This window comes from Paroedura picta, chromosome 4 (genome assembly GCF_049243985.1).
Source record: "Paroedura picta isolate Pp20150507F chromosome 4, Ppicta_v3.0, whole genome shotgun sequence".
Taxonomy (NCBI): domain Eukaryota; kingdom Metazoa; phylum Chordata; class Lepidosauria; order Squamata; family Gekkonidae; genus Paroedura; species Paroedura picta.
The window spans coordinates 70,690,376-70,712,906 of record NC_135372.1 but is presented as its reverse complement, the minus strand read 5'-3'; the positions used below and the strand labels follow the sequence as shown (position 1 = coordinate 70,712,906).

At 41.5% G+C, this 22,531-nt stretch overlaps 1 long non-coding RNA gene across 1 annotated transcript; it reads right to left on the bottom strand.

The window, feature by feature from the left end:
* Positions 1-3,775: 3,775 nt before the first annotated feature.
* LOC143836811 (uncharacterized) lies at positions 3,776-22,051 on the bottom strand. Its single transcript, XR_013230758.1, has 3 exons — positions 21,813-22,051; positions 7,763-7,932; positions 3,776-3,898 (listed from the first exon to the last, which is right to left on the bottom strand). It is a non-coding gene; the product is annotated as an uncharacterized LOC143836811 (long non-coding RNA).
* Positions 22,052-22,531: the final 480 nt, after the last annotated feature.

Genomic DNA, 22,531 nt, shown 5'->3' with positions numbered 1-22,531 from the left:
CTTTTGTGACCTCCCTTCAGCTGACTAGCCATGTTGGAAGGCCTGACACCATGAATTCCTGGAGCCAATATGTGCTTGCCCTTTGACGGCTAACAGTTTTGTCAAGCTGAAGCCTCACCAGAGGAACTTTCCCTGTGACTCATGCATGAGTGCCTCCTCCTGCCTCCACGCTGGCATTTCACGCCCCAGGCATCAAGCTGCTCACCAGTTCTTGGTAGCTGGTCTGCTGCCACCCAAGAGTTGGCTGCCATTGTCATCTGGAGGGGCCCAGACTGGGTGTCCCAAATGCCCCTCATGGGAAGAATTCCATCCCTCCCAGGTGATGCACACTGCAACAGAGGCAGTGAACCTGTTGCGTGTTCTGTCCCTGGTGGATTAAGTGCTGAAAATTGCCCAGCCCTAGCTTGCCCTTGGGCAGATGGCTGATGCCCTGTATGAGAGTACTCCAGTTGAGTGGCAGGGTAACAAGTTGGGGACAGAAACCCAGAAGGGGCAACCTGCTGGTTCCTTGATAATATGGGTCACCAATAACCCTGTTGAGGCACTACCTAAACTGGAATAAAAGGCCTGCCACTGAGTCCTTGCAAGGAGTACAGACCCACTTGACCCCACCAGTCAACCTGGGAGGGGTTAGAAACAGGGTGCCCTCATTACTGGGCAGGGCCTCTGACCATATCCTGCCCTAGACCCACCTGGGACCCAAAGTCTCCCCAGGGTGGAAAGGAGGCCCCTCCCACCCCATCACTGTTCAGCAACACCCTGGTCTGGGGGCCAGCCTGGAGGCTAGTTGCCCTATAGTCCGATACCTTGAATGGACCCTTCCCCACCCTTGCAATACTACTGACTGGGGAATGCCCTGCTGACCCGGCAATGTGTTGGGGAAAGCTGACTGTGTGCCAGTGCAAAATGCTCCACCCCCTCGCCCATGAGGGAAGTGGCCCCCAAAACACCTAAAACTGCTGCTGCAAAAGTGCCTGCAGGGAACTTCACCTCTGTTGTCCTACTGAACTGAGGCTGCAAGCCTTGCACCTGAATGTGACCAAGCCCGCCTTTACTGGGGGTTCCCTCCCTCAGCAGGGAAACTTACCCCAAGCTCCTTGAATGGATGCAGCAGGGGATACTAGGATGTGTAATCCCAGTTCCCTGCCTACTAGTCCTCTCCCCACCAGAGTCCTTTGCATCAGTAGATGACTTTGGGTCAGTCATGCTCTCAGCCTAGTTTACTCTGCACAATGTTAAAAACAAAGAACACAGTTGGGGAGAATTATACTTGTAAATTGCTTTGGGTTCCCCACCTGGGTACAAATGCCTAGAAAATGAAAACAATGCAACAAAATCTCATTGTCTTTAAGGTGGCTCAAAATTCCCACTTTATCTTTAACTTCATACCATGCCCTCAAACACAAATGCTCAGCACCTTCCCTCACCCCAACAGTTATATTTCTCTTCCCTCCCAAGCCTTTCCTAGCACAGTTTGGATCATGAACCCCATTGCACATATTTCAACCCTTCACTTCTGTGCTCCTCTCTCCAGTCCCTTATATTCATGCCTCCAGATACACTCTGGTGTAAACTGCACAGAGCTTTTATTCCAATCCCTGGTCGATTCAGTCCCTTCCATCTACACAGAATGCGATTTCCGTTTTGATTTGGGGTGATTTAAATTTTCCTTCTGCAGCAAGAAGGATTGATCCGGAGTGACCCTACCTTTATTGTGTGATATCTTAGAGTGCTTTTAAACCTCAATATTTCAAGATTCGGACTGGGAAAGCAGGCTGTTTTGAACCTCTGTGGTAGAGACACCCTGATTGGCCTAAGGTGGCCATGTGACAAGCTTGCCTTAAAGGAGACGCCTCTAATTTCTCACAACTTCTGTCGGTCTTCAATTTTTTCCTCCCTCATCTGCCTTCTTCGATCCTCTCTCCCCCCTCCCTCCAAGAAAAGAAAGAGGCTCCCAGCTTGGATCCTCTCCCCCCCTCCCTTCAAGAAAAGAAAGAAAGAGGGTTGGCTCCCCCCCCCCTTCTGAACTACCCTAACCATATGCAGAACACTTTCCTGTTTCAATGGGAAGGGGGGGAAGAGGAAGACCTGAGTTCAAATCGATCTGAATTCAACAGGATTGTCAATGGAATAAACAAAGTAAGTGCACACTCTGCCTCTGTCAGTCCCATTCCTACACTTCCCCTTAGTGTCCACCATCACCCTCACACATCATAACTTTCTCCATTCTTCCTTCCCTCTTCCTTCAGCACAAAGGTCTGGTTCTGTGGTATCATGGGAGAGAAAGAGCAAGAGAGGAAAATAAAGGAAGAGAAGGTCAGCAACAATGCTGAAGCAAAGTGGGAGGACCAGTGTATGTGCATACACACTGACAGAGAGGCAGCAATCCCCTACCTCTGGTGAGAGGAGGAGAGGGAGCAGCAACCATACATGAGCACCTGGTGCAACTGAAATCCTCTAGTCAGTTGACCTGATGCAAGTCTTTTTGCTGTTCTTGACACCACCCTCCTCTTCCTTGCTCAAGGCTGAATAACAGACCTGGCCCCTTCATGCACACGTTGCATAAAGCACTTTCATTGCACTTTTTGTTACTGTTCCACACAGGAAAAACCATCTTCAAAAGCTCATTGAAAGTGCATTATCCAGCATGTGCTTAATGAGCCATGCATTGGAAGGTTCTGGCCCCTGGGTCAAATGTTTGACACCCCTGGTGTGATTTGTTAGTTTTTGTTAGCTTTTGTAAGGATAGAATGATAGGATACACATTTTGTAAATAAAATACTTTTAGTAGTGCTACTACTACCCAATAATGTCCAGGTATCATTCCCTTAGAAGGATTGCTATCTAACCAAAGAAACTCAAGTACTTGCCTAATCTTAATCAAGGATATACTTTTATATTAATGTTCATTTCAGTTTCTGTTGTTTACGAGAAATGAGAGCATTTCCCCTTTTCCATTCCATAATTGTCCACACATGTTTCACTGTGCTATATTGTAATTCTGGTTGATTTCAGGTTATTGTACAGAAATTCATACTCTTTATTCTGGAATTAGGTCATGAGTATTTAGCGCCTTCACTGCATTTGCTTCATCATCACCATCATCATTATAATTATTCTTTCTATCCAGAATTAACCTGGGGAGTACATGCAATCATATCACAGTTCTTTTTGTGCCATGTTTTGCTGGTGCTAACATGTATACCTGGTGCATCCATTAAAATTAATCTGGACCAAGCTGTGTGTTGAATCACTTCAAGATTACTTTTTTCCCCTCAAAATACATCTTGTACAGCCATAATATAGTGGTAAAATATCAAAAGTATGAAATTGTAGGAAGCTGCAAGAATACACTGGTGTGTATAAGATTTGGAAATAATAAATTCAGGAGCAAAACTAGGTAATTCTGAACTCCAAAATCTAGGGAGAAATTCATACTATTTCAGAAACATGCCTCTGTAGGCCTATTCTAGCCTAAGTTAATGTTATTAAAACCTTTTCTAAAAGATTTCTGTAGCTTTGACCCAAACAAACTCCAGGACAAATTTATCATCCTTAGTGGTGGAAGAAAGGGAAATTTTGATCTTAAAGTAAAAAAGAGCATTTCTCCTGAATTTCATGAGCTTTGGACCTTCACGACAACATATCATATTTCATCTTCAAATGAGAACCTTAAGTAACCTTCCCTCCCCAAAACCAAATTTGGACCAGACTGATTTATGTTATTTTATGAGAGTGATCATTTCATTAGAAATTGACAGATACAGTCTACATTTTGCCTATTTTGATGAGAATTCAAGTAGTTAGTACAGTAGAGCTTCATTATTTGTGGATCATCTGTTTCTGGGATCACCATAAATCTTGAAATCCTTTGAATTAAGGACCTGCCTCCCTGTAACTTAGAAAACAATAACCATTTAGTTATTATGAAGATTGGGCAGTAAAAACAGACTAGAGACCATGTCACTTGATCAAATACTCCAAAGAACAAACAGCTTTAAGCTGAAAGCACTTGAAAATTTTATACTCTCTCAGAGCCTGCAAAACATAGCTCTTCCACCAAGTCTTTGGTTGAGGCCAGGGCAGTGAAGAAGAGCATGTCAGGACTGGTGCTAGACCTGGGTTGTTGTCAGCTAGGCCCCCTCTCCCTCACCAATAGTGGATGTTAGTCTTTTTGGGTGTGGGGATTGAGTTTTTTATCACCTTGTTTGCTGTGGTTTTCTGTATTGTATTGGTATGTATTTTCAAAGTGGATTTTAATGGGTTGTAATGAGGACTTTGTGACACACAACGAAACATTGTATGGAAGTGGCAGGATATAAATCGAATGAATGAATGAATGAATGAATGAATGAATGAATGAATGAAGTGATGATGTGATGGCCATATTGGCTCATCCCCAGATCAGACTACATAGTTTGCAGTCAGAAATATCATCATTGAATGCTTGGTGATATCATTAGTTCCAGGAAGAACAAAAGTTTTCAACAAAAGAAATAACACTGCAGTGGTTGTCTAACAGTACTTGTCTATCAGTACTACAAAAAGACAGATCAATGATTTCCAAGTCTGTATTGATGCTAGGAATGATGGTTGAATGCATTTAGGGGTCAAGATTTCTCTGTGCTATGTTGTTCCTCAAAAATATCGGAACACTGGTGTTGGGTTCATTTCAAGTGGGGGATTTTTTTAAAAATATGAATCCCCTTTTCAGTCCCATTTATAATCCACTCACCTAGTGACAACCAGAATAATTTACTGTAAAAAAAGTTTTCATATTCTTTTCCAACTCTAATTGTAGGGTTCATGCCTTCAGTAGGTTGGGAGTACTATTAGACTGTGAGGTTACTACACTAATTATTCTTGTTCTTAAATAGTAGGATAATTACTGGAGCAATATTCTATTCAAAGTGAAAATTAGATACCACCCCCTGGCAGACTTAAATTAGGAACCTTTTCTCTCATTTTTTTAAACATCGTTCTACTTTCCTTCTCCTTCAAGTAAGCAATTTAGAGTTTGAAAAGGGCTGAATTTTGTAGCTTTCTAGTTAATGTACTTTCTTGCTTGTATAAAAATCTAGTCATAATTTTTTCAAGAGACAAAAGATCTATCCTCATATTTTGAAAAGCAAAGATGTATAGAGAAATGTACATAATGAAGACTGATTCTTCTACCTTCAGTATGATGTTCCTAAATGGAACAAGATCCACAGTGCAAAAGACCAAGCCCTGAGAGCAGTAAAGCTTGACAAAAATGACATGCTGGCATGACTTCAGCAGGGACTGATAACACAACCACTGCATCGGAGTCATGGTCTTGCATTATCTGTGATATTTCTTTGCAGTTGTATGACTGGAGATTGCATGCTATGACAGAACTGAAATAAACTGAGTCAAGGAAGTCTTAACAGCAACCAATTTAATGCATGCCTTCTTCCCAACTTCACATCTAACAACCAACAACAGCATAACACAGAGCAACCCTTTATATGGGCTTATTGTCTGCCCCACTAGCCACTGGGGGGGGGGGAGGAATGAAACTGCAACTGTTTAGTGGGAAACAAAACTCATGATTTAACCTTTCAATAACCCCACTTGCATGTATTACAAGAATACTGAAGACAACATTTTTGGAGTGCCAAGATGTTTCTTACTAAAGTCTATAGGTAGATAGCAAAAAGTGGTTTCAGAAAGTCGTGGCTGGTTCATGAATGTTTAATTAGCACTGTAATACATGAAACCTTTTAATGACAACGTGATTGCAGCTATTTGGGGGAAGAAGATCTAAATATTTAACACTGAAATCTGTAAAACTGATCTTTTAATTAGCAAACATTAAAAAGTTCTAATGGACATGTACCTTTGATGAATTAGGGAAGAATTTGTTTTGATCCCCAGGAAGACAAGATATGGGATTTCTAAGACCGTGTTCCAACATAGTTTAGCTTCAACATGTATTTATTCAATTAAATGTTGTTGTGCCCTTCTGTCTTTCCCAGATCACGAATCAGGAAGGAGGGAAGGTCTCAAAATGTGATATGATTTTATTGGACCAAGAAATCATAAAGGTCACACTCCCTCTTCACCAAGGGATCAGAAAGAATGTGCACAAACATACATTTATACCCCCCCCAAAAAAAGAACTCCATAAAGTCCACCCTCTTTGAGTCAATTTTAACATATTTCAAACAGGGTTAAAACATACACCATAAAATATGCCTAAATCCTTGACACAAACCAGATATTTCCACTGCTTTCCTGACAATGTTTACATCATTCTATCTCCTGATGGCATTCTATCTCCTGATGGCTTTTGAACTCTGGTGCTGGAGAAGACTCTTGCGAGTCCCTTGGACTGCAAGGCGAACAAACCGGTCAGTCCTAGAGGAGATCAGCCCTGACTGCTCCTTAGAAGGCCAGATCCTGAAGATGAAACTCAAATACTTTGGCCACCTCATGAGAAAGAAGGACTCCCTGGAGAAGAGCCTAATGCTGGGAGCGATTGAGGGCAAAAGAAGAAGGGGACGACAGAGAATGAGGTGGCTGGATGGAGTTACTGAAGCAGTTGGTGCAAACTTAAATGGACTTCGAGGAATGGTAGAGGACAGGAAGGCCTGGAGAATCATTGTCCATGGGGTTGCGATGGGTCGGACATGACTGCACCTAACAACAACAACAACCATCTTTGTATCTGGTCTCCAACGTTAAATTGGCTACTGCATTTTGTACCAAATTAGCTCTGTGAACACTTTTCAGAAACACATAGATAGAAAGGGCATTACCGTAATCTAACTTGGATCTTATCAGAGTATGTACTGCCATGGTTGTTCGTGTGTGTGTGTGTGTGGGGGGGATGCACTTTAGCTGATAAAAGTTGTTACATTTCATAGAAGAGACTTGATTCTGCAACAGTAGTTCATGATTCACCAGCAGCACCATGTTTTGAACCCATTCCTTTGGGGAGATTGCAATCACCTCCAGGGTAGGCTGACTAGCAGTTTTATAATTAACCAAATAAGAGCAAAGAAAACTGTATCAGCATCTGAACCCAAAGGTAGTGTTCTTTGATGATTGACAGTTTTGTGACTAATTTATTGATTGGTCTACCCAGATTTAATTTTATGTAAAATAATTGAATTGGGTCACCGAATCTCACAGGCCAAGTCTTATCTAAATATGTATTTTGGAAGAGTCTGAACCCTATTCATCAGCTTTAAAGTAAATAGGTGAAAGGTTAGCAAGAATCATCTGTTTTTTGGGGGGGGGAGGGGGCACAAGGAAATGTAGCCCTGAAAGATTTTTCTTCTTGAGCTGTTGGCCTCAGTTTCGAACAAATACTGCTCAAGGAAACTACATCAACAGTAGTCAGAGCAAAATGAAGAAAGGGAGTGAATATGTTTAAGAAAAAATCCATTCTACCCAATCAGGCACAAGATAAAAAAATCTCCTTGCAGAATGAAAAAGGCCAGAGCATAAAATATTTTGATGTTGAATGCATAAGGCACCCTCACTCTGACCTGAACTGGAACACTTTCAGAACAAACTGTTTGATTTCAAAGCCTTGGCTGTATCGCACAGTGACTTTGTGTAATGAACCTTTCCAATGGGAGGCCACCAGTGGTGTCTTTAAGAAACATTTTTCGGGAAGTTAAAAACAAATACTCTTTAAAAATAATTGCTCAGCTGTGCTTTTCAGAAAACTTAGAGCCCAGCCATTTAAACACAGCTTCGTCTTAATGCTCTGCACTTCTACACTACTCACACCACTCCGATGTTTTGCTTTGCCTGGCTCTAAAAAGGATGGGTTGAGGTCAGCTGTATATTCCCAGAACAGAGGATCTCTTAGAAGGTTTTCCATTAGCAGTCAATAAGGCAAACAGAGACACAGTTGTATTTTCATCACTTGATTTCTCATCCCTTGATAATTAACACCTGCATGTGTGAACAGAAACAACAGAAGAATACTGCATTAGGAGTAGCGAGTCAACAGGGAATGCTTCCAATGGCTCGTTCTCACATTTTACATTAAAAGTGACAAAAGCTTTTAATTAGTAATCAATTAAATGAGGAGACAATATTTCTATATTTTAGTGCTTAGCTAAAACAGGGGTGTTTTTGCAAACAATCTTTGCCTTAATGAATACCACCCCCTTTCTGCAGATTTTTCTAACCCTTGAGAAAAGGAGGTAAAATATTTGCAAGGGTACAAATGAGAACTGAGAAAGAGAATGTCTCTTCATCATCATTTTTCTTGCCCTGATCAAGCTGTGTGTAGTTGACTAACAAAATGTGATGTGAACAGATGGATCTGGGTGAAATATTGGGTACATTACAACAACAGCCAATGAAGCTGCCATCACTATGTAGGATTCAGAAGGATTCAGCTGCCTTTATACTAACGCCCGAAGCATGGACAATAAGAAGGAAGAGCTGGAACTTCTCATGCTAATGGAAAGGTATGATCTAGTGGGCATCACAGAAACCTGGTGGAATGATTCGCATGACTGGAATGTAATAGTCGATGGATATGAACTATTCGGGAAAAAAACAGAATAGATCAAAGAGGAGGAGGAGTGGCACTGTATGTGAGGAAAGAGCTTACCTGCCAGGAAATCCTCGTGAAGGAGAGTATATCTACATTGGAAAGCATCTGGGTGAAATTAAGCGAGGGGGAAAAAAAACAGTGTGGTGGTTGGTGTCTGCTACTGACCGCCTGACCAAAGAGAGGATGTAGATACTGCACTTCGTGAGCAGCTTGGGGAAATATCCAAATGGCAGGACCTTGTAATCATGGGTGATTTCAATTTCCCAGATGTGTGCTGGGAAACTAACTCTGCAAAGCGTCCTCAGTCATGCAAGTTTCTGACCTGCCTGGCTGACAATTTCATTTATCAAATGGTAGATGAACCCACAAGAGGTTCAGCCATACTGGACTTAATACTGACCAACAGGCAAGAGTTGGTGGACGAGGTGAAGGAGGTGGGGACCCTAGGGGGAAGTGACCATGTCCTCATAGAATTCCTTTTGAGATGGGGGGAGGGCAAGGAAGCTTGTAGCCAGACACGGATGTTGGATTTTCGTAGGGCAAACTTTAATAAACTCAGAGACATGATGAGTGTCATACCATGGATGAGAATGCTAGAAGGGAAGGGAGCATGTGAAGGGTGAGCGCTATTCAAACAAGAGCTATTGCATGCTCAATCCATTACTATCTCAGAAAGACGAAAACACTGCAGGAGCTCTAAGAAGCCTATTTGGATGAGCAGAGAACTTCAAGAGGAACTAAGAAAAAAAAGGGAAATGTTCAGGAAATGGAGGGAAGGACAGAGCTCTAAAGAAGGGTACCTACAGGTTACTAGGCACTGTAGATCAATCATCAGAAAATCCAAAGCTGAGACTGAGCTAAGATTGGCCAGGGAAGCCCATTGTAACAAGAAAAGATTTTTGAACTATGTGAGGAGCAAACGTAAAGTAAAGGAGGCCCACTGTTGCTGGCCCACCCCACTGTTGGGTGCAGATGGACAAACTCTAATGGAGGATGCAGAGAAAGCAGAAAGGCTCAGTGCCTATTTTACATCTGTTTTTTCCCACAGGTCAAAGTGTTTAGGCACATCTAGAGATGGCAGTAGCCAAGGGATAGTGTCTGGGTGGCAGGTTGACATGGACAGAGAGGTTGTCGAGAGGCATTTAGCTGCACTGGATCCCCTGGGCCAGATGAAACGCACTTGAAAGTGCTCAAAGAACTTTCCGGAGAATGTGCAGAACATTTGTCCATCATCTTCGGGACCTCTTTAAGGACTGGAGATGTCCCAGAGGACTGGAAGAGAGCAAACGTTATTCTGATCTTCAAAAAAGTGAGGAAGTATGACCCGGGAAACTACAGACCAGTGAGTCTGACCTCGGTTGTGGGGAAGATAATGGAGCAGATATTAAAGGGAGAGATCTGCAAACATCTGGAGGACAATTTGGTGATCCAAGGAAGTCGGCATGGATTTGTCCCAAACCGGTCCTGTCAGACCAAACTGGTTTCCTGTTTTGACCAAGTAACAGGTTTGCTGGATCGTGGAAATTTGGTTGATGTCGTTTACTTGGATTTTAGTAAAGCTTTTGATAAGGTTCCCCATGATGTTCTGATGGATAAATTGAAGGACTGCAATCTGGATTTACAGATAGATAGCTGGATAGGGAATTGGTTAGAGGTCTCCAAACTTTTTATCACCGGGGAATGGTCAACGCTTGACAATTTTACTGAGGCCCCCGGGGGGGGGGGTTGTCTTTTGCTGAGGGATGTTGCCACCGCCGCCTGAGCCCCTGCTCCACTTGCGGATGCCCCTGACTTCCCGCCACCCGCTGGGGAGCACTACTAGCAGCATCTGCGCAGTGTCATGCCGAGGGGGAGCCCCAGCCATGGTGGCTGCTGGAGAGTACCAAAGGTGAGCTAGAGGCAGTGGCAGGGCAGCCTCCGACTGATTCACGGACTGGTCCCTGTCCCTGGACCAGAGGTTGGGGACCACTGGGTTAGAAAACTGCACTCAAAGAGTTGTTGTCAATGGTGTTTCATCAGACTGGAGGGAGGTGAGTAGTGGGGTACCTCAGGGCTCGGTACTCGGCCTGGTACTTTTTACCATATTTATTAATGATCTAGATGGAGGGGTGGAGGGACTACTCATCAAGTTTGCAAATGACACCAAATTGGGAGGACTGGCAAATACTCCGGAAGATACAGACAGAGTTCAATGAGATCTGAACACAATGGGCAAATGGGCAAATGAGAACAAGATGCAGTTTAATAAAGATAAGTGTAAAGTTCTGCATCTGGGTCAGAAAATGAAAAGTATGCCTACTGGATGGGGGGTACGCTTCTAGGTAACACTGTGTGTGAATGAGACCTTGGGGTACTTGTGGATTGTAAGCTAAACATGAACAGGCAGTGTGATGCAGCGGTAAAAAAGGCGAATACCATTTTGGGCTGTATCAACAGGGGCATCACATCAAAATCACAAGATGTCATAGTCCCCTTGTATACGGCACTGGTCAGACCACACCTGGAGTACTGTGTGCAGTTCTGGAGGCCTCAGTTCAAGAAGGACGTAGATAAAATTGAAATGGTACAGAGGAGAGCAACGAGGATGATCTGGGGCCAAGGGACCAAGCTCTATGAAGATAGGTTGAGGGACTTGGGAATGTTCAGCCTGGAGAAAAGGAGGTTGAGAGGGGGCATGATAGCCGTCTTTAAGTATTTCAAAGGTTGTCACTTGGAGGAAGGCAGGATGCTGTTTCAGTTGGCTGCAGAGGAAAGGACACGCAGTAATGGGTTTAAGCTACAAGTACAATGATATAGGCTAGATATCAGGGAAAAAAATGTTCACAGTCAAAGTAGTTCAGCAGTGGAATAGGCTGCCTAAGGAGATGGTGAGCTCCCCCTCACTGTCAGTCTTCAAGCAAAGGTTGAATACACACTTTTCTTGAATGCTTTAGGCTGATCCTGCGTTGAGCAGGGGGTTGGACTAGATGGCCTGTATGGCCCCTTCCAATTCTATGATTCTATGATTCTATAGCAGAGAGGACCCAATGGCCTTCAACATCCATTAAGAAAGGATGTTTTTCTCTTTCCTCCTCTTATTCAGAATGGGTAAGAAGTCAGGGATGTGCTTGACCTCAGTAAAGTCCCGAGTTTGCCAAATCTGGTTAGCTACAGTGACCAATATCATCATCACATTCACTATACGATCCCTTCTTGTGTGGGATCTTGCAGTGAAGTTACCAAGTTCCCCTCCTCCCCATGAAGACAGTAGATTCCAAAGCAGATTTACACCCTTCTAAGTCCATCAACTTCAATTAATTTATAAGGATGTAACTCTGCTCAGGATGGAACTGAATATGGATGAAACTAGGCTTCATTCAGTAAATGGCTGATGTGCATCATCAAATTATTTACTTAACTGTAAAGAGTGGATTCTTGATAGGGCAAACCACTGGCCTTGCTGCTAGCATCTTAAGTCATTTTGTTATTTTTATTTCTTGATTTATATACTGCCCTTCACAGTTACCCATTGTGGGAAATGCAAGGCACTCTGCTTCGAGTTACCCTTTTGCAGCAAGTGCAGAATGCATTTAGACTGCTGGTTGAGACCAGCTCTTGGGAACAGGTGAACTCAATATTATCACAATTACACTCGCTACCAATCCACTCCCAAGCACAATTCCATGTGGTGGCTTTTTCCTTACATAGCTTGGGAGCTGGGTATCTGGAAGACTGACTTCTCCCATATGTTCCTGCCTAGAGATTAAGATCCCAGGGAGAAGCAGTAGTCCAGTTTACTAGGGCCAATCTTCACTTTGCTCACCATTGCTTTCTGCATTTGCGATGTTATTTTATAAGGACTTGGGCCCTGCACAGTTCACAAGAAACTCCACAAAGCAGTATTTCACAATATTTTTCTCCCAAACTATTAATATTTTTATTACATTTTATTTAACAAAAAATACAATTATTGCATAAAAGTAATCAATTAGAACACCAGAATTGAATTTATATGTAATTTCTATATTAATTATATTCAATAATTGTTCATCTTGTTATAGTTATAACAACTAAAATCACTAATTAAATTATAGATCGTAATTAACAAATATTAATTATGGCATTGGAAGAACAAAATAATTATTTAGAGTAGTAAGGATTCCCTATGTAGAAGAAGAAGAAGAAGAAGAAGAAGAAGAAGAAGAAGAAGAAGAAGAAGAAGAAGAAGAAGAAGAAGAAGAAGAAGAAGAAGAAGAAGAAGAAGAAGAAGGAGAGTTGGTTCTTATATGTCGCTTTTCTCTACCTGAAGCGCCTTACAATCACCTTCCCTTTCCTCTCCCCACAACAGACACCATGTGAGGTGGGTAAGGTTGAGAGAGCAGTTTTCTCAGTGCTGTAGAGTCCAAGATCACCCAGCTGGTTGCATGTGGGGGAACATAGATTCAAACCTGCCTTGCCAGATTAGACGTCCACACTCCTAATCACTACACCAAGCTGGCTCGATTGATAGTTGATTGATTTAGCTCTATTCTATCTCCTATAACATCCTGCATAAAATTACCTAAGTGTAAAGCAATAGTTTTGCAAATCAAGGTTAACTAGTTTAATTTCTGTCCTTGAGCTTTATTGATGTACTTGCAAAACTTAGTCAAAAGGGAAATTGGACTCTCTTAAACTGAAATGGAAACTCAGTAGCTATTACAGGTGTTCCTTAAAGCAAGCTGACTTGCTACATGGCCTCTGAAATAGTTATTTTATTTTAAAAGAAGATTTATTAGCCCTCTTTCTACTTCTTAGGAATTCAAGGCAGCTTACATATAAATAAAAATAATGATAAAAACAATTTAAAACTATAATTTGAGACTGCCACCAAATTACTCTCATGCCCTAAATTCAACTACCTTATAAAGATCAAAAGTGAGGGGACCAAGAGCACCTTTCTTGGGACAGACCTTTCTTGGGACAGATTTGTCAGCTGTGGGTTGGGATACACCTAGAGATTTTTGTAGTAAGCCTGAGAAGCATGGGGAGGGACTTCAATGGGGTATAACACCATAGAGTCCATCTCCCAAACTGGCCATTTTCTATAGGTGAACAGTTGTAATCCCAGAAGATCTCCAATTACCACCTGAGGTTGGCAGCTCAACTTGGGAAGTTGTTTCCTAATATTTGGGTAGCAACGGAAAATGCACTCCCTCAGTTATCCACCAAACAAGTTTCTTTGGTTGATGGGAGAGTCAGGAAGGCCTCTCGACCTTTTGCATGCTGGGAATTAGCCCCGCCTTACCACTTGTCTGGTGGTAGGGCTAATTCCCAGTTCACATGATATTGGCAGTGATTCAGGCCCATCTCAGGTGTGGCCTGCCTCAGGCTCTCTGTTACCCTGTAGCAAGGGAATGCAGGTATATATGTATGTATGTATGTATGTATGTATGTATGTATGTATGTATGTATGTATGTATGTATGTATGTATGTATGTAAGAAAACAAAGTTTTCTTTTCCTCTTCATAATGATTTTATTTTAGCATTTTTTAAGCAGCCTGGTGCTTAGCTCCTCTCAAATGTAAACTCTGCCAAAAAAAGAAGAAGAAGAAAAGAAAAATGGGTCAGAAAAATGAAAAGCATACCTACTGGATGGGGGATACGCTTCTAGGTAACACTGTGTGTGAACGAGACCTTGGGGTACTTGTGGATTGTAAACTAAACATGAGCAGGCAATGTGATGCAGCGGTAAAAAAGGTGAATGCCATTTTGGGCTGTATCAACAGGGGCATCACATCAAAATCACAAGATGTCATAGTCCCATTGTATACGGCACTGGTCAGCCCTCACCTGGAGTACTGTGTGCAGTTCTGGAGGCCTGAGTTCAAGAAGGACATAGATAAAATTGAAAGGGTACAGAGGAGACTGACGAGGATGATCTGGGGCCAAGGGACCAAGCCCTATGAAGATAGGTTGAGGGACTTGGGAATGTTCAGCTTGGAGAAAAGGAGGTTGAGAGGGACATGATAGCCCTCTTTAAGTATTTGAAAGGTTGTCATTTGGAGGAGGGCAGGATGCTGTTTCAGTTGGCTGCAGAGGAAAGGACACACATGGGTTTAAACTACAAGTATAACAATACAGGCTAGATATCAGGGGGAAAAAATTCACAGTCAGAGTAGTTCAGCAGTGGAATCGGCTGCCTAAGGAGGTGGTGAGCTTCCCCTCACTGGCAGTCTTCAAGCAATGGTTGGATACACACTTCTCTGATGCTTTAGGATGCTTTGGGCTGATCCTGCGTTGAGCAGGGGGTTGGACTAGATGGCCTGTATGGCCCCTTCCAATTCTGTGATTCTATGATTCTATGATAGAAACATAGCTAGTGTTTCATTCTTCCTTATATGTGGGTGTGACAGTGATTTCATCCAGTTTTCTCTTCTTATAGGTACAGTCTGTAGAATTTTCAACAGGCAGAGCCTTGCAGCCTCATATAATCAGTAGACTACCTCCTAGAGGGTAGTCTATCAATTATGGGTTTTTAATGCAGTTATTTTTTAGGCTTAGTGCAGTTCAAAACAGCATCTTTTTCTTTAATTCCATATCCTACTTTCAGTCATGGATTTGCCAGTGAAGCTTAAAATTTGCCCAGCAAAACCACCCACAATTAGGGTAAGTGCATTATATTTTCTTTTGAAATGAAGCAGGGTACTTTGAAGTGTAAAAACAAAACAAAACTGTCACATTGAACAGCCAAATATGGTAAAATATTTGTCGAGTATTTTAAAGCACTTCTTTCAGAACAACAGCAAAAACAAAAAGTACTTTAATCATCAACAGGTTTGATAGTTATGCTAATTAGAAAAACAAATTAGTTAACAGCTATGCAATTAAAAATGTAATGAGTGAGTTATAACTTTTAATAAAGTTTAGCAAGATTTCCTTAGCTGAATGATTAACTCAAGAGCTCTCTTTGATTTTCATCGGGGTCAGCTTACTAAATTAAAAAAAAAAAAGAAATTAAAACTTAAATAATGCACAATGCTTACAAAAGTATGTCCATTGCATACATTCAGTTCTTCCCGTTTGAAGATTGTTTCAAGTTGTTGAGCAGAAGAAGATGAGCTAGGGCTATTCCCAGATATTTTAGGACTAGGAAGCAAATGGCTTCTATTTCCTGTCCTTGATAACAACTGGTAGCATGGTATAATTAAGCTAGCTACAAAGTGATATTCTTGGCTTCATGAAATATTCAGCAATACTGTTAAACTAACTGATCCTATTGAAATACTGATGATCAATTGAGCACGAACTGAAAATGTTTGACTGGCCAAAATTATTACAATCATATTTATAAAGAGTTATAGAAAGCAGCTCAGAAATGTCTCAGAGTTTGGGAGAGAAAGATTAAAAAATCTTGCCTAAGACAAAAAGGCTGCCAGTACCTGAAACAGGGAGAGAGACACACAGACCCATTATGCACGGCGGAAGCTACTCCGTGCTTCCGCCGTGCCGTTGCGGCAGGGCAAAAAGCCCCGCTATCCCCCGTGTACACACGGGGATGGAGCTCCACCAGCTGTCCTGGTGCAACAGCCCAGCGCATGCAACGCAGGGCCGGAAGTGCCAGGAGTGCAGGTAAGCAGCGGCAGCAGCTGGGTGGGGGGAAGTAGTAGAAGAAAAAGAGTTGTTTCTTATATGTCACTTTTCTCTACCCAAAGGAGGCTCAAGCAGATTACAGTCCCTCTACACAACAGACACCCTGTGAGGTGGGTGAGGCTGAGAGAGCCCTGATATCACTGCTTGGTCAGAACATTTTTATCAGTGCTGTGGTGAGCCCAAGGCCACCCAGCTGGCTGCACGTGGGGGAGCGCAGAATCGAACCTGGCATGCCAGATTAGAAGTCTGAACTCCTAACCACTACACCAAACTGGGGCCCCCACTGCAGGATTGTGGGGAGCAGCATGCTGCTCTCCTACCATGGCGGTGGCAGGGGGTCACCCCTGTTGGTTCCAAGGAGCCGCGGATCCAGCAGAGGCGAGAGGCATCCCTGCAGGAGCACCGTAGGTCAAGGGAGGAGCCAGGCTGAAAGCCCAGTTCCTCTGATTATGCATGAGGCTCAGGTTGCCTGGCCCTTGCCTGTGCCTTCAGGAGTCCTAGGACTCCAGAAGAAGATGCATTTCATTAACACGGGTCTTCCAAGGGCCTGAGCCGGGACACGCCCATGCTGGTTGTGGCATGCATTATCAGGGATTTTCCCCGATGCCCTGCCGCTGCCAGCACAGGCATTCTGGTCACAGAGAGAAGGTTTGACAGACACTGGGCTTGATGGCTGCAAAATATAGAGGCGAGAAAAGTTCATCTTTCCATCTTTTCCAGGTTTTGGGGGTAGGGGTTTGAGGTAGACTCACCAAACTTGCAGTATAACTGCAGGAGTCTCTCCGCAAAAGAACTCTTGAGTTGCAAAATGATCGGACAAGGGGGTCCAAATCTAGGGACACTCAAAGTGGTGCCCCTTCTAATCTCCATTATTTCCTACAACGAGAAAAACAAACAGATTCTCTAGTCTGTTTTCAATATCAGAAATAATGGAGGTTAGGGTGCCAGACCCCAGCAAAGAAAAGTGGGAATGTTTTCTCCTTTCTTTTCCCCTTTAAAGTTTAAATGGGCACTGGCTCAAATCACACTGAAACACAATTTGTAATTTGAGCAAGGTTGATTTGACCATTTAAACTTATTGGAAAATGGTGATGTGGACCAGATTTAACTGATTTGTTCCCAAATCAAAGCAGATTTCAATCCTTTATGGTCAGATTCAATTGCATATGCCTATCCTGAGATTTGATCATTTGCTCAGCAAATGATTCAAACTATTTTTGAGCCACTTTGAAGCAGGGTAACACCTGTTTTGCTTGCTAGCTATACTGATGCCTCATTTTGCATACGTGTAGTATAGTGCTAATTAAATTAACTAATTTAATTCCTAACTAATGCTTGCACAGTTAGCAATTTTTACGTACACTTACTAATAAATCCCCGCAAAGGTAATGTTTAAAATCATGTTTGCAACTGGTGGTATGGCAATCATCAAGCATGAGGAAGGATCTGGAACATAATATAATAGGTAATAATAGGCACCATGAAAACATGATATGAGGATAATTGTGGAAACGACCATTCTCATTGTCCTTTGTAAAACCAGACATTTTCACAAATCACTCATATTTGTAGCTCCAAGCTACAGAGAAATCATTAACTAGGGAGAATGAAAGGTAGGACAGACTTTTTAAAAGTATCTCAGACTTTTGTAATACATTTAAATTTGGTTGCAGACCAAAGGAGTATGCTAATGTGGCAGCACCATCAGACCAGAAGAAACAACATGCCTGCTTGAAAAACATCATACTTGCTCACATTCAGCAAGAAGCCACCCAGTGAACTCCAGCAAGTTGTTTCATGCCAATAAATCAGTGTCAAAATTCTGAGTGGGGATTAGGATGTGAACAAACCCAAAAGAGTTGAACATCCCTTGATGAAATGTAACATTTTATGCTGTTACCTCCCTGTACTCTGACTAAACAAATCTAGTACTAAACAACCTGCTTCTCCATAAAGTAACTTGTTAATGGATGTGGATTTTTATTGGAGCTGGCTAGCTGCCTATTTGAAGACACAACAGATGAGAATGGGAAACATTGTCTTGGAATAGGTACTTTCCATTCTGCCTGATGAATTCCATGCACCTCAAAAGCTTGCAAGCTCTCCCACCAGCAGATTTTGTTAAAATAAAGAAAAGAAATTGCCTCATCTATTTTACAACTCTTCAAGAAAAGAGACATTTTATTGTAAACATTACTGCACTCAGTCCTTTATATTCTGCTTGTATATTGCTGGTACCCTCTCCTGCAAAGCAAAGGCATTGCTTGCCATTCTTTAATTGAGGTAAGGAAGATTGGCTTGTGATGCAAAGCCTAGCACATGCTAGTTCATCTTCTTTTATAGAATATACTTAACCAACTCATAAGTTCTGTTCAAGGCTGACACAAGGCAGATAGCTATGTTCCACTGCCTCTTGTTTAATTTTAATCTTTCAGCTATGACTCAAAAAATGAAGAGAGGCACATAATTTGGAGAAGACATGTTTTTTTTTTAAGACTAAATTTATTGAAACAGGGAATTGTATTGCTCAAACAAAATAATCTCAAAAGGTACAGAAAGACCTCGATTGATTTTTTAAAATAAGGATACTATTTTGAAATTATTCACTCTACCCGTTCTGTTTAAATCTGCATGACATTTTCTGTACTTAGAATCCCCTAATAGTTGTCCTTCATAATTAAACGATGTGAAGCTTGGAAAATCATTATCTTTCAGTAAGCAATACATGATGGTGCATTTTATATGGAGGAAATAAAACTATATTCTCCTCTGACTTCCTATGTTATTAATAGTGCTGCCAAGCTCATTATATTCTAATTTAAAGACATATCTAGTAGAGGAACAAGAAGGATGATTTGAGTTCACAGTTTACAGCAGATTGCTAGTATCTTGATCAAATTACCCCCGAACATTCAGTGTTACAAGCTTTTCACATTTGGCAGCAACTGTCTAAACATGGACTTTGGTAGTGTAGCAAAATGTTGAGGATGCAAGGAAGAAAATGTGCAGATATTACATGTATCTGTTTATCATCAGATGCTGTGTTTGATACATTGTCAGCATCCTTGGTCATCCAGCAGATCAATTTTCCTCCAAATTATTCAGTTTCAGTCATGATCAGCTTCTCCATCACAATTCTCTCAGCACTACTATCATTGAAGTAAGACTGCACGTTCTCTACGTTCTCTCCCCCCATCCTTGCCTATATTTTGTCAATTGTTTTGGTTCTCACTTTTTATTGAACGTTTTGTAAATAAATTTGTGTTATTCACAATATGGGTTTTTGTAACAAAATTTCCGAGCTGAAAATATACATGGAAATGACTGGTTCGGGTTGTTGCAGTGATTTCCTTGAATGGGAATATAAATCTGAAATTCCAGGGAATTACAAATTCCCTCCTCCAAATAATCTGAATGTGTGCCCCCCAGTTTATGATAGTTATGCAACATTTACAAGTGTTTTCTTTGATTCTACTGATTTCTCAGGCAATAACACTACTCCTTTCCAATTGACACCTTGCAACAGAGGAGTACAGAGAATTTCCAGCTAATCACCTTTGGAAATAAGCTAAAGAGAGCTATTGTTCTCCTTCATTCCTCCTTTTGTGAAGATGGCCCTTTTTTGTCTGGAAGTAGGATATAGCTGGGGTGTGCAGAACTGGAACACATGTTCCAATTCACTTAAAACCTGAGGATTCTTTACTGGACAGGCTACAATGGTGAAGAGCCTCTTGTGGCGCAGAGTGGTAAAGCAGCAGAAATGTTATCTGAAGCTCTGACCATGAGGCTGGGAGTTCAATCCCAGCAGCCGGCTCAAGGTTGACTCAGCCTTTCATCCTTCCGAGGTCGGTAAAATGAGTACCCAGCTTGCTGGGGGGTAAACGGTAATGACTGGGGAAGGCACTGGCAAACCACCCCGTATTGAGTCTGCCATGAAAATGCTAGAGGGTGTCACCCTAAGGGTCAGACATGACTCAGTGCTTGCACAGGGGATACCTTTACCTTTACCTTTACCTACGGTAGCTCCTCTGCAGTGTTAGTGACATTTGGCTGAAAAAAACATTTATCCCAGTCTTCCATTGGGAATGACACTCCTGAGGGTCTTGCTTACATATTCTCCCCTTCTGCCTTTGTAGGGGTGGAGCCCCCTTTTCGTCTGCAAGTAGGTTAGATAAGGGTAGTTTGTTCAATATGCCATAAAATTGGATCCCTTGGTTCAATTCTTTTGGCTCAGTTATCTCTGCTGGATACATAGCAGTAGCTTTAGTGCCATTTTGCATGTCATTTTAGTTTAAATATAGCCACTCCACCTCCTCCCCCAAAAGTCACTTCTTTTTCCATTTGTGAGAGGAAATAAATAATAGACTACAAGAACAAGGAATAACAAGCACACCGTTTTCAGTGAAAAGATAAAGAGTCAGTAAGAAAATGAAATGAACATACATATGCTTTGTTAAAAATATCCCTGACTGGTGTCTTAACCATTCCATCCCAAGAAGAATGAGTAGAGATAATTGTACCTGATCCAAGAGCGACTCACTTTAGCGGTCTGTAAAATTGAGCCCCCAGTCATATTCACTTGAAATGGGGGGAATATTGATGGATTAGATTAGAAGGAAGACTGTGTTTTCTGCAAATTGGTCCATTATTAATAGCTACTCTGAGCCCTCCAACAGATTATCTATGGAAAATAATGGTCCCAAAACTCCATAATCTGAAAAATCCCACATGTTTGAATCCTAAACAGATGATGCCCTACACAAACATAAATAATTATGGGCAATTGCCCCCTGAAGCCTGGATATAGAAGTATAACTCTTTTATTGGCACACACCCTTAAAAGATCTTTATTTATGTTTGTTTATACCTTGCCTTTCTCACTGAGGTGGATTACAGGTAGATTACAGAGTATAAAAACAATGAATTTAGACAGCATAAAATATTCAATAAAAATGCAATACACTCAAGGAAGAATCCATAATATAAAAACACAATATAATCAGAATTTGCATGTCATGTAGACATACAGTATTGAAATAACATATAATGTAGATTTCCTGACACAAAAATAATGAAGCAGCAACATGGGAAGATTTAGTGCAGAGAAACAGAAAATGCTGTAACAAGGAGTAAGAGTTTTGATTTGCAGAAGGGAGGTTATCAGGTCAAAACAGCAGAGACAAGAAATTCAAAATCAGTCTTACATTTTTTGCACTGAGATAAGACAAGCAGATCTGTCCATGATTGCAAAGATCTGAAGAACTTCTTTATACAAGATAATTTGGGGTGTTCAGATGAATTAACAGCAGACTACAAAGCCATATTACAAATTGCTTCTGAAATTATGTTATATATACTTATTTATTAGATTTTTAGCCTGCCACTCACTAGAGACTCAAGGCAGGTTACAATATAAAATCTGATAATAGCATATGAGGAGTTGATGGTAATTCAAAACAAACTGCTTTATTTTATTTTTGAAGGGAGATGGTAAGTTAGGTATCAGGTTTAGGACCTAAAAGGTAAAAAGGCAACAGGAATGGGGTAACTTTGTATAATTATAAACTATCTTGTCACAATCAAGTTCCTGTTTGTTATACAGATAGGCAGGTAAAACTGTGTAGAGTAGTAGTTTTTTTGTCAGTTACTACTTACATAACCAAGAATAGGCTTCTTCATCTCAAAAATATTTTTGTGAAGGCAGGATCATTCACAAAATTCCAATTTTCCTTCTTAATCACTTCATAGGAATCACCCCTCTCTTTACTAGGAGTTATTTTCTTCAGGGAGGGGTTACTAACCCCACTTCCCTAATTCAAGATCTTTGATACTCTCACTCTGCTTAATTCTTCTTCACTGTTCTCACTGGACTCTCAATTGTCATTCTTAACCAGCACGCTTAACTGCCATTCTCAACTATAGAATTCAACTCAAGGTTCTCAAACCAGATTATAACATTAACCATTTACTGTCCATTAAGAGCCTCTTGTGGCGCAGAGTGGTAAGGCAGCAGAAATGAGGCTGGGAGTTCGATCCCAGCAGCTGGCTCAAGGTTGACTCAGCCTTCCATCATTCCGAGGTCGGTAAAATGAGGACCCAGCTTGCTGGGGGGTAAACGGTAATGACTGGGGAAGGCACTGGCAAACCACCCCGTATTGAGTCTGCCATGAAAACTCTAGAGGGCGTTACCCAAAGGGTCAGACATGGAGATACCTTTACCTTTTTTTTACAGGAACAGAAAAAATACACAAGATTAACACTTTCCCCAGTGTTTTTATTCTGATTGATTAGATTAACTATATTAATATGACAGTATGGGACATATTAATATAGTTAATCTAATCAATCAGACAGTATGGGACATATAGAGCCTC